Source organism: Chlamydotis macqueenii, chromosome 6 (assembly GCF_036417535.1).
Source record: "Chlamydotis macqueenii isolate bChlMac1 chromosome 6, bChlMac1.mat, whole genome shotgun sequence".
Taxonomy (NCBI): Eukaryota; Metazoa; Chordata; class Aves; order Otidiformes; family Otididae; genus Chlamydotis; species Chlamydotis macqueenii.
Genome location: NC_141561.1, coordinates 27,375,746 through 27,385,992, shown reverse-complemented (window position 1 = coordinate 27,385,992; position 10,247 = coordinate 27,375,746). Strand labels below are relative to the sequence as shown.

Here is a 10,247-nt window from a genome sequence, read left to right as displayed (position 1 = left end):
AGGGGTAAACTCCCAGCGCGGCGGAGGTGGCGCGGCCAGGGGCAGCCGCTGCAGGCTCTGCGGGAGCCACCACTCAGGGTTTCCAGGATTTGGCAATTTGCTGCCTACAGAGACCCGGGGCGATCGGCGCGGGTCGGGTAACCTCCTCCAGCGCCCGCAGCTGCGTACGGACCCGCACCGCACCTTCCGTGCCGCGAGCTGCCGGGGGCACGGCCGGTGCCCTCCTCAGGGCACCTCGGCGCGGCGCGCGGCCGGCCCCCCCCCGCGCGCGCCAACCGCCCAGCCTCTCGCCCAGCCGCCCCCCGCGTGCCAACCGCCGCTCGCGCGCCCAACCGCCCCCCCGCGCGCTCAACCGCCCCGCGCGTGCCAACCGGCCCCCGCGCGCCCAACGGCCTAACGGCTGCCTAGGCGCTCCGGGACCCTGGCCGCCCCCCGGGCGCTGGCGGTGGGCCCGGTGGGGCGGGGCGAGGTGCGGCCTGCGCGCCGGAAGTGAGCGGCAGGGGGGGGAAGCCCAGAGCGGCGGGGGCTGGGGCGGTAGCAGCGTGGAGGGAGCGGCGTTGCCGCTGCCGGGCAGGGACGTGCTCCGGCGGCCAGGCGGAGGCGGTTTCGCGCTCGGCGGAAACAAGGAAACGGGAAAGGAAGGGAGCGGCAGTGGGAGCCGGCATCGGCGGCCACCATTAGTGGCGGCGGGAGGAGGAGCAGCAGCCGCAGGGGTCTGCGGGCGCGAGCGGAGCCCGGGTGCCGCCGCCGGCAGCGAACGGGAGTGTGTCCGCCGCCTCGCCCCTCTGTCCTGTGGAGGGTCGCCGCTGCCCGCCAGCTCGCCGGGGGCTACCCCGGAGCCGGAGCGAGGTGAGTGGTGGGGCCGCCTTCTTGTCGGCATTTTTTTTTTTTTTTTTTTTTTTTTTTTGGTGGGGAGGGGCGGCAGTGGGAAAGCCGGCGGGCGTCTGCCGGGGCGGGCAGGCGGAGAGCGGCGTTTCCTGCCGCTTCCCCTCAGCCCGGCGACTGGGCGGGGGCCGCTGAGGGACCGCCGCGGCCAGGAGCTGGGCGGGGAGGACCGGAGCGTCCGACGGTTTGATGGCCCACGGTCTGTCTCCTGCGCCCCTACACCCCCCAAACATCATCGGGTGATTTTTTTTCAAAACAGACTTAGCAATATTGATGATTGGTGGAGGGTTTCTGTGTGTGTGTTTGCCAGCCGGCTTTTCCCCGTGTAAGGCATGCCTCAGAAGAGGCTGGGAAGTAAGCCAGGGATGCGCGAGGGATGTAGTCGGTGGCATCCAGACAATGTCAGCTTGGGGGAGTCTCCACCCTGTGGAGCTGCAGGCGGTCGAGTCCCCTGCACAGGCATCGCCAAGTCTCTCTGCGACCCGGGGAACAAAACACTCTCAAATCCTCTTTCCTGGTGCAGAAAGGAAACCTTGAGTTGGGCTGTTCGTTACGATGTTTTGTTCACAAAAGAAGTAATCTGAAATCTTTTAAGCTTTTTAGCCATACGGCTTGCTAAGGGCAGTCTGGTTTGTGAAGAGCTTCCCAGGCAAGGCTGGTGTCTGCATTGTTTTCATGAAGATGGGGAGAGTGGTATATGGTTTTTCTGGTTTTTTTTTGGTTTTTTTTTTTCATGGGGAAAATCATTGATGGTGGGAGGGAGAGGAGGAGTGTCTGTATACATGAGTGTCACATGACCTGTGTAAAATCCAAATAGGTGTACTTATTTTTCTCCTGCATTAATGCTAGTTGTTTTTAGAAGGCAATGACTTACCTGTTCATTTTGGAAGGTTTTATTTCTTTTGTGTTTGTTATCTTCTGTGGCAGAAAATAGTTACCTGTGTGTTTGGGCACTGTCTTTGCATTTTACCATTTTTACTAATATTGCAAGGCTTTTTATGTTTTTGCCTGGTTATAGGTATTCAGAATGAGACAAACAGCAGCATCTGTAGTATAATTCCTCTTTTACTGGAGGAGTATAGGTACAGTCGGTTTGGCACAAGTATACTGTTTCATATGGCTAATATCTTTACATTGCTATTCGTGTGATGGAGGAATGGGAGATTACTGTTTCAGGAGACTGTAGAATCACACCCGCTCCATTTTAAACAAATTGCCTCTTTTTGTCTGTTTCCCCTCACTTCCCTGTCCTCCAGACAGGGACATGTTGTAGAACACCCTACACATTTAGATGTATATTGACAAACTAGTTTAGATGTTTATTGAAACAATATGTCTAAACCAGCAAATCTTCCTGTTTTACTCTCTGTTTAATCAGCTGTTGTCTGCTGAGAAGTTTCCTATTAAAATAGAGGAATGGAAAAATTGTTTGCTAAATCATATTGAATAACAAAAGTAGAGGTAATAAATTCTAGTTCTAGGGAATACTTTTACATGTAAGTTATATAAATGTGTAGACATGTTCATATTTAATATCCTGATATCCTTCTTGGGTGGGTGTGCTGGGTAGTGGAATATAGGACTTTTTCTGCACCTGAGTTGGTATGTGGCTTTTTGTATCAGTGGGTGACACTCAAATTAGCTTACAGAAAATCCACATTAGGGAGATTTTTGCTTTTATAGAACAAGGAGGTAAGCAGCACTAAGAAATTTATTTATTGCCCTCCTATAAATTTCATTTTCAGAAAGATATTTCCTTAAAATGGTGTGGTTTTTAGACTCGTACGACATGCAATGAAGAGTCCTTCTACCATTGTTTCTCTGACTCAGCATGGGATGACAGAGAGAGAAGTATTGCTAGCAGATAAGCCACAGTTTGGGAAAGCAGTGTACTTTACCAGCTGTTAATGTCTCAAAAGAATATGAAAAATAGTGTGAAAAAGGGACACTGATAAATTTTATATAATCTTGAATCTGCCTTCCTTGTGTAATATCTTGAGACCATTGCCTTCAGGTTTGAATTTAAAATAGTTTTTTTTTTTCCAAAGGAGTAGTGCATTGACATAAACTGCTTTGAATTTCCTATATATTGCAGCCTGTTCTTTTCTTAATAAGGTAAGGCATGCTACAGAGAACACCTGTTGATTCAAATGAGTGCGTGAGACTGCTATGGTAACTTTTGGAGGTAGTGATTCAATATGATTGATTTTAAGAGGCTTTCTTTTTCAAGAGATTATCTCAGTCTTCTGAGCATCAGAATATGTGGATATTTCTCCTTTCTCCCTTCCCTTAAATCACTGAATTTTTGTTTAGGTGTAAAGCTATTTTGTTGCTTTTTTATTTGAATTTTGCAAGAATATGAACGTGTGCTCCTTTGTCTCTTCCTTCAGCATCAAGATTTTTAATAAAATCAGCTAGCTTTTTCTAGCCAGAAATAGTTATTTCTTTGTGCTCTTAATTTAACACCTTTATGCCGTATTAATCTGATCTTTACTGGTCGTACAACTTGCCTTCCTTCTTCAAATGTCGTTCAGCCACTGGAGAGGGGAAAAAAAAAAAAAACGGTCAAACTGGGACAGAGTTAAATCTGAGTGACTAAGCCAGTTAGGCAAATACTAAGAAGAATAGTGCTGAAGATCCCAGCCATTAAGTAATTTAGATCACATTCTTAATAGTAGAAAAATCCAAATCTCTTGTGTTACAAATGAAGCCAAAGATTGCAAAATAATCACATTGCCTTTTCTGTTATGTTAAACAATAGTTTTATTACTGAATTTTCAAGTAGAACTGAAATAATGTGCTTCACAGCTTCCCATTAACATCTGTTCGTACTGAAGACCCGGCTGATTAAATCAAGAACTTGTTACAGGCACATACTGAAACCAAAAATGTCCACCTTGTATTTCAGCCCCCAACAGTAAACCGAATGCTGATAGATGCTTATTTTGTGATGTTTCACATCTTCTAGCAATTGCAAAGAAAGGAAAACTTATGTTGATTTACAGCTGAATCAGGCAGTCTCGGATAAACAAGTCTTATAAAAAGGGACAATCTAGATCTGTTTTATTGCTGAGGTTTAATAATATGTAAAAATGACAGCAGACTGCTGAGTAGTGATATTTAACGTATTTCTATGTGGAGTGTTAATTTTGTTTAAGGAAATGTAACTGTTAGAAAAAAAATTAGTTGTCCTGTTGAGTAAATCCTTTTAAGGATTCAGAAAATGTAACTGTCAGTCACAGATTTTGAGTGAGTATGGACGTTGAATGCACTCCACCTTTAGGAATGTTTGCAAGGTTAGGGAATGCCAGTGAAGAAACTTTCACTGTAATTGCCTGTTATAATTGTTCTTCGGATTGGCACGGGATTTAAGTTTTTTCTTGTTAATCTGTAAGCATTATCATCACTTAAAAACTGTGTTCATTGAAAATGGCACATTATTTTCAAGAGGTTAATACTATAAATTAGTAATAACTATCCAATTAAACATATCAGTCCCCGTGAGAAAGACAAGTAAAATTCTGTGATGATTCAGGTTGCTAATAATCATCCCCGTAGTTGAAAGTCTTATAAAGGCTAAGAAAAGTATCTGCAGCATACTTTTTATGCAAATTGATCCAGATACATTGCCTGATATTTTTTAACTTTTCAACAAGCTAAAGTTACTTCTCTGTTTTGTCCTAAGCAGTGATTTTAATTATTTGCTAGGACAAGCTTCAATTGAAGTGTTTAATTAAAGATGTTAGGTAGAATAATATTTTCATTGAGTTTGTTTTTTTGATATATCTGTTAATGAAAAGCACTTCTTGTTCTGTGAGCTCTATTAGTTTGGAAATGTATGGAGGAAGACGACACGCGTGAGAATTTGAAACTGGCCCAGAGTTAACCTGAGAAAATTATTATTAGGAAAATATTTTTTCACGTATTGTTTTATAATGAGTTAGTTGAATTCTATAAAGGTGAGGGAGGAGGAGGAGGAGGAATTCCAGAGCTACTATAAAAACAGTTTTTAGACTTTTTAGTCATAAAACACTATTTTATCTGTTAATAATTTCTAGTCTCAGAAATTCATCAAATTAACTTAAATTGATGCAATCAGAAGGATGATCGAATCTTCATTGGCTCTGATCTTTCTTTTTAGAAGACCAGTGTGTAAGGTAAAAGTTTTTGTATAAAAATATTACAGTGAGTCTGGTGAGGGAATTACTATACACAGTAGCAAAACTGTTATGATATATTTACTTTTCTTGAGTAAATATTTTAAAATGTTCAAGAACTCAAGTTGTTGCTGATAAAAATGCGCTGATGCTGCATAGAGCAAATGGTAAACTGAATGAGGATTTTTCTCATCTGGTGTGAAAATTATCCTAAATATAATCCCTTCTTGGAATGTTGATGTTGTATTGTTCTAATTGTTGTATTTGGCATCTGCTGAAATGGTCTTGTACTGTGTAAGAGCATCAGTACTCTGTCAATATGTGTTTAGAATAGCAAGTTGTATTTGTATACGAAAACAGAGTGCTCTTTTGCTTAAGCTGTGTTGAGCACAGGTCGCAACCACCTTACTATTTCCTACAATTTGTTACAGGAAAATAGCTGATTTCTAGCAGATTGGGATTTGAAAGAAACAGGAGGAAAATTTTCCAGTTTTGTGGCTCTTATCAGTTTATTACTTGTGTCAGTATTGCACTTTCATCTAAAAAAGTCTTAGAGCAGTTAAATAGAGCACCTGATCATTTCTCTCAAATGCATGTATGAAGTAAGAATATACTAAATAAAACTTATATACAGAAAGGGGCTGAGGGGAGATTAATTTGCATCCTTCATCCTCTCCAATAACTTTACCCTTCAGAAAGCTTTGGGAACAGTTGCACACTGGCAGAAACTGCTGTTCATGTGATAGTGAGAGTTGAAGTCCACTGTCTGTCACTGGCATAGGGTCCTTTGCTGCTACCAGTGGTTATCTCATCTTGTCCTTCTCTTTTCCCAAAGACTTAAACAGTTTGCTGTGTTTGTAGGACCTGTAGTATTCCTGGCCTATCTTTATGTCCTTAATACTGGGTGAAAGAAAAACAAAAAAAAAAAATTGTAACTGTGCTGCGCTTAGAGTTGAGGAAGGAACTGAAGGAACAGTTTAGTAGTTTGCTTCCTAAAGAAAAGCTTCAAGTAGAGCTTGTCACTTTCTAATGATAAACAGACTTTGTTTTAATGCAAGTTCTGACACTTGTTACCACTTTTCTGCTTGAAAAACAGCTGTCTTTAGCATAGAAAAGGTAGTTCATTCTATGTGATCATAATGCTAATGTCTGAATTTGGTTACACAGTCCTGGTAAAAGTGCTCCCCTAAACTAAAACTGTTGTCGAGCAAGTAGTTTCTACTATCCTACCATCATGTATCAGTGACTTGTGAAAAAGTGCAGATTCTTCAAGGAGATGCTGTAAACTCTTCAATGATTACTCTGTGCAAAATTTTACTTTTATTTTCTGAAATCCAGTTAGTCATCACAAAAGCAAAGATGTTTTCAGAATTGTCCAAAAGACTTAATTACTAACCTTACTGAAACTGTAACTAGTAAATTTGCGTGGTCTGCTTGTAAAATTGGATTTTGAAGGCTATGTCATTAAATAGCATTAGAAATGCAAATAATGAACATGTATCAAGAATTTATGATAAAATAATCCCATCTCAAATGGTTACATTCTTATTCTGATATCACCTTTGCAATTAAATCCCTTTAACATATATAATAAAATTGCCTGCTGAGTTAAGTGCAACATTAAAAGTGATATTATACAATATAGAATTCATAATGGAGTTTTTGGTGTGGACTTTCATTATTTTGGAACTTACAGATAAGACAGTTTTGCCTCAACTGTGTTATTTCAATCAGTGATGAAAAGAAAAATATTAGTGGTTCTTTTTTAATGCTTCTGTATTTCTTTTAAATAATTTCATTGATTATTATGAAAATGTCTCAGTTTAAAATGCTTGTTTGATTGGTTTAATTACTGAGAAAGTATACTGAAACTGACAGATTTTCCTCTCTGTCAAAGGACTTCTAGATTTGTAGTGGTACTCCCATGTTTAGCTCTGTGAAGTTGCTGAATTGATATACCTTGTGATATTCCATTAGTGAAAAGACAAATGTTCAGAAGGAAACAGCTTGTGTACATGCTTGCTGGCTTTCCTTGTCTCCTCTTTCTGTCTCTTCTTGATGAGATGTCACTGATAGACTTTGTTATAGATGTTACAGAAGATAGTATTAGTAAAATGAATGTCCAGGTTCTTTGGAGAAAGTAAAGTTGCTACATGCGTTGTTCATAAACTTCTTCCAGTCATTAATCTCTATACAGATGCATTTGCTGTGTCTGGAATTGCCACAGGTTTGCAGTTCTCCCTGCTTGTATCTCTGACAATGCTGACCCAGCCTCAGGAACTGTATGTTCCACTCTGTGTTTTTTCTGGTAGGTTCCTTAATGAAATGGTGTTAATAAGAGCAAAAGAAAAACAATTGGGATTAGAGACAACCTTTTTTTTCTTATGCTTTTTCTGAGCAGAAATATCCTTTAGGCCTTATTTAGCTTTAGCAATCACTAAACTGTTGTTTTGTTAAAAATATTCTTAAAAAAGAAGAGACTGGTGAGATTTAATCCATGTAAGTTCTGTCATCCAGTTTACAGCATGTTACACAGCATGCCGAATTGGTAAAATTGAAGGGATGATGAGTTGCAGGAAAGGTTCTACCTTTGGGGAGCTGTTGAAGCAAAAGTCCTTGTATACATCTTCCTAGACCATGATTATATAGTTTTGCAAAATTAAAGGTTCTTTTATCTCGGAGATGTAAAAGCATTTTTAAAAATATAGACAAATTCCCTTCTAGGCTGCTATTTGCATCTCATGAGTATTAAAAAGCATCTACCCAGAGTTCTGCAATCTATTGTAGGAACTACTTTGCACCATGATGTCATAAATGAATTCGTTTTCATATCCAGAAGACAAATGTTTTCTGTAGTTATTTTAAGTAAGCTGATTTACAAAACTGGGATGGGTTCTAGCTCAATATTGAACACAGTAAGTATTCAATATGTTTTTAAACATCTCATGAATTAGACTGATTTTTTGCAACTAAGTGATGATCTTCCAAAGGTGAAATTGGCATGGGAAGCTTAATAGTTTTGTAGAAATACTATACTTGCATACTAATTGCTTTAATTGTAATCCTATATTTTTTCTGCTTTGTATCTGAGCTCATTGCTTGTTACTTCTATTCTTTATGGTTCAGAACAAGAAGTATTGAATTTGATGGGAAGAGAAGTACTCTCTAACAAATGTGAAACCATTTCATTATGACTACTACACTTTAGTTTTCTCATGTAATTGGCTGGGAATATGCAGTGATAAGTTAGGATCTGAAGTTCTGAAATTTATATTAATTCTGAAACTCTGTATCTTCAAGGACAAGACACACTATGTGAAATAAATGATGTATCTACTCTAGCTTTCTTAAGAAGGAAGGACAATGTTCACCACCCAGGGAAGTTCCTCACACTTGTTCTATGGGAGGTACATTACTGATGGATTGTGTCTGGACTTAGAATAAATCCTCAGTCTTAGGTATTGTGCTGTTGTCAGTTTCCCACTCATATATGGTTGTTTTCAATTTCATCCTGGCTTGCCTAGTTCATGTCTGTATAGTCGTGAGGCTATCTTGCATAGGATTTTTGATCCCATGCCAGAAGCCAAGCATTCCAAGCTCTCTATCATTAGTAATTTTGCTTCCTGTTTTTCTCCTTGCTAGAAGGATCACCATGATCTTGTTGTGCCATGTAAAATTGAGTTAATCATTGTTGGAATCTGTTTCCTTTTAATATACCAATGCAAGTTTGGATTTCCCAGGTGTCTGTAATGATTCTTCTTCACAGGTGACTAAAGACCTTTTACACCAATGCATTTTGTAGTGTATTTAAAAAAAATTATCCTGTAGTGAAAAAAATGCTTAGGTTGTTCTTAGCCTTTAAAAAAAATACCAGATCTCTGTTCTCCAAGGAAGTTGTCACTTATCTCATTAATGCAGAAAATTACCTTTTAATTGGACATGTAGTTCTGAGTGGCTTTGATAAAAACTTGCATGATTGCATGCTATTCCTGGACAAGCACTCTGCAAGTTTGTTGACCAACATTTCGAGGACTTTGGATTTTAGTGAATACTAGTTGGGTCTGAAAGCTTAAAAAGCATTTGTATCTATAAAATAGTGGCATTTTGTTTAGGGGGAGGAGGGGGAAAAGCCAGTAGTTTTCACTCACTAGTAGCTTTGCAAGGTAGTAATATTGACTAAAAGTTGTGAATTCTTTTGGCCATCTCTGAGCACATCACAGGTCAGGAGAAAACTCTGCCTGAAGCTCGGTAACAGAAGATCACTTTTTATTTCACCTCTGCTCAGATATATCTATCAATAAGTAACTTACTGATATCTTATGATCAGTTCTGTGAAACTGAAAGGCTCTTTGTCAATAAATTCCTGCCCATGGAGGAAGGAAAGGAATTACTTTCCTAAAGAAATGTTCAGTTTTTCTGGATTATAGACCTCAGGTTTTTTTTTTCTGAGAAGCGTAGCAGAAATGAGAAATCTCATTTTCAGCAATTACATGAAAGGAGGAGGAGGGCCCCATAGAAAAGCATGTATGTTGTCTTCCCTTCTGGCAGCTGGCAGAGCGGAAAATTGAAGGAATAGGGAAATGAGTGACATTTTTAGGAGGAACTGCATGGCCACATCACAGTTCTTAAAGTGAAACATACAGTGTCTTTATGAAGACCGCTCTGCAATTAACAGAACTCCAGTTCTGTTACTAGTAGTCCATCATACAGCTTAACCTTTTGTGCTTGCTATCTTAGTTAGTGAAAAGCAGAGATTTTATTGTTTAAAATAAAAAACAAATCCTCAAAAAACCCAGCTCAAGTGCTTGTGATTAGCTTGAATGAAACTTTTTGTTTTCATATTATTTATTCCTTTTTAGATTGACTCTGTGCAAAAACTTTAGAAGCTCCTCAAAAACAATAACAATTTAGAAATAAAAAAGCCTTTAGAATTAGTTATTACTGCGTTGTAATGAAAAATTTTAAATAGTCTTTTATCAACTGGAATGGAATATTCCTGGAACAATTAGAGTGCATTGGGGGGTTCAAAGTCCAGTGTAGAGCAAACAAAGTATTTTCAGACTGTGCACTTTCACCTTCAGTGGTGTTTCATTTCTCAAATGTGATGACTTGGGTGTATCTCTTTTCAAAAAGAGGTGTCACTTAATCTTCATGCTCCTGCAGTACCAGGTAGTTAATGTATTTACAGGTGTCATGTAAGAAGTT

At 39.8% G+C, this 10,247-nt stretch overlaps 1 protein-coding gene across 1 annotated transcript in view; it reads left to right on the top strand.

Annotated features, from left to right (window-relative positions):
* Positions 1-562: 562 nt before the first annotated feature.
* RAPH1 (Ras association (RalGDS/AF-6) and pleckstrin homology domains 1) overlaps positions 563-10,247 on the top strand; it is a 102,587-nt gene continuing 92,902 nt past the window's right edge. The window contains exon 1 of the mRNA XM_086750958.1: positions 563-849. The gene's annotated coding sequence lies outside the window, so the exon portion shown is untranslated. The remainder of the gene's footprint in view (positions 850-10,247) is intronic.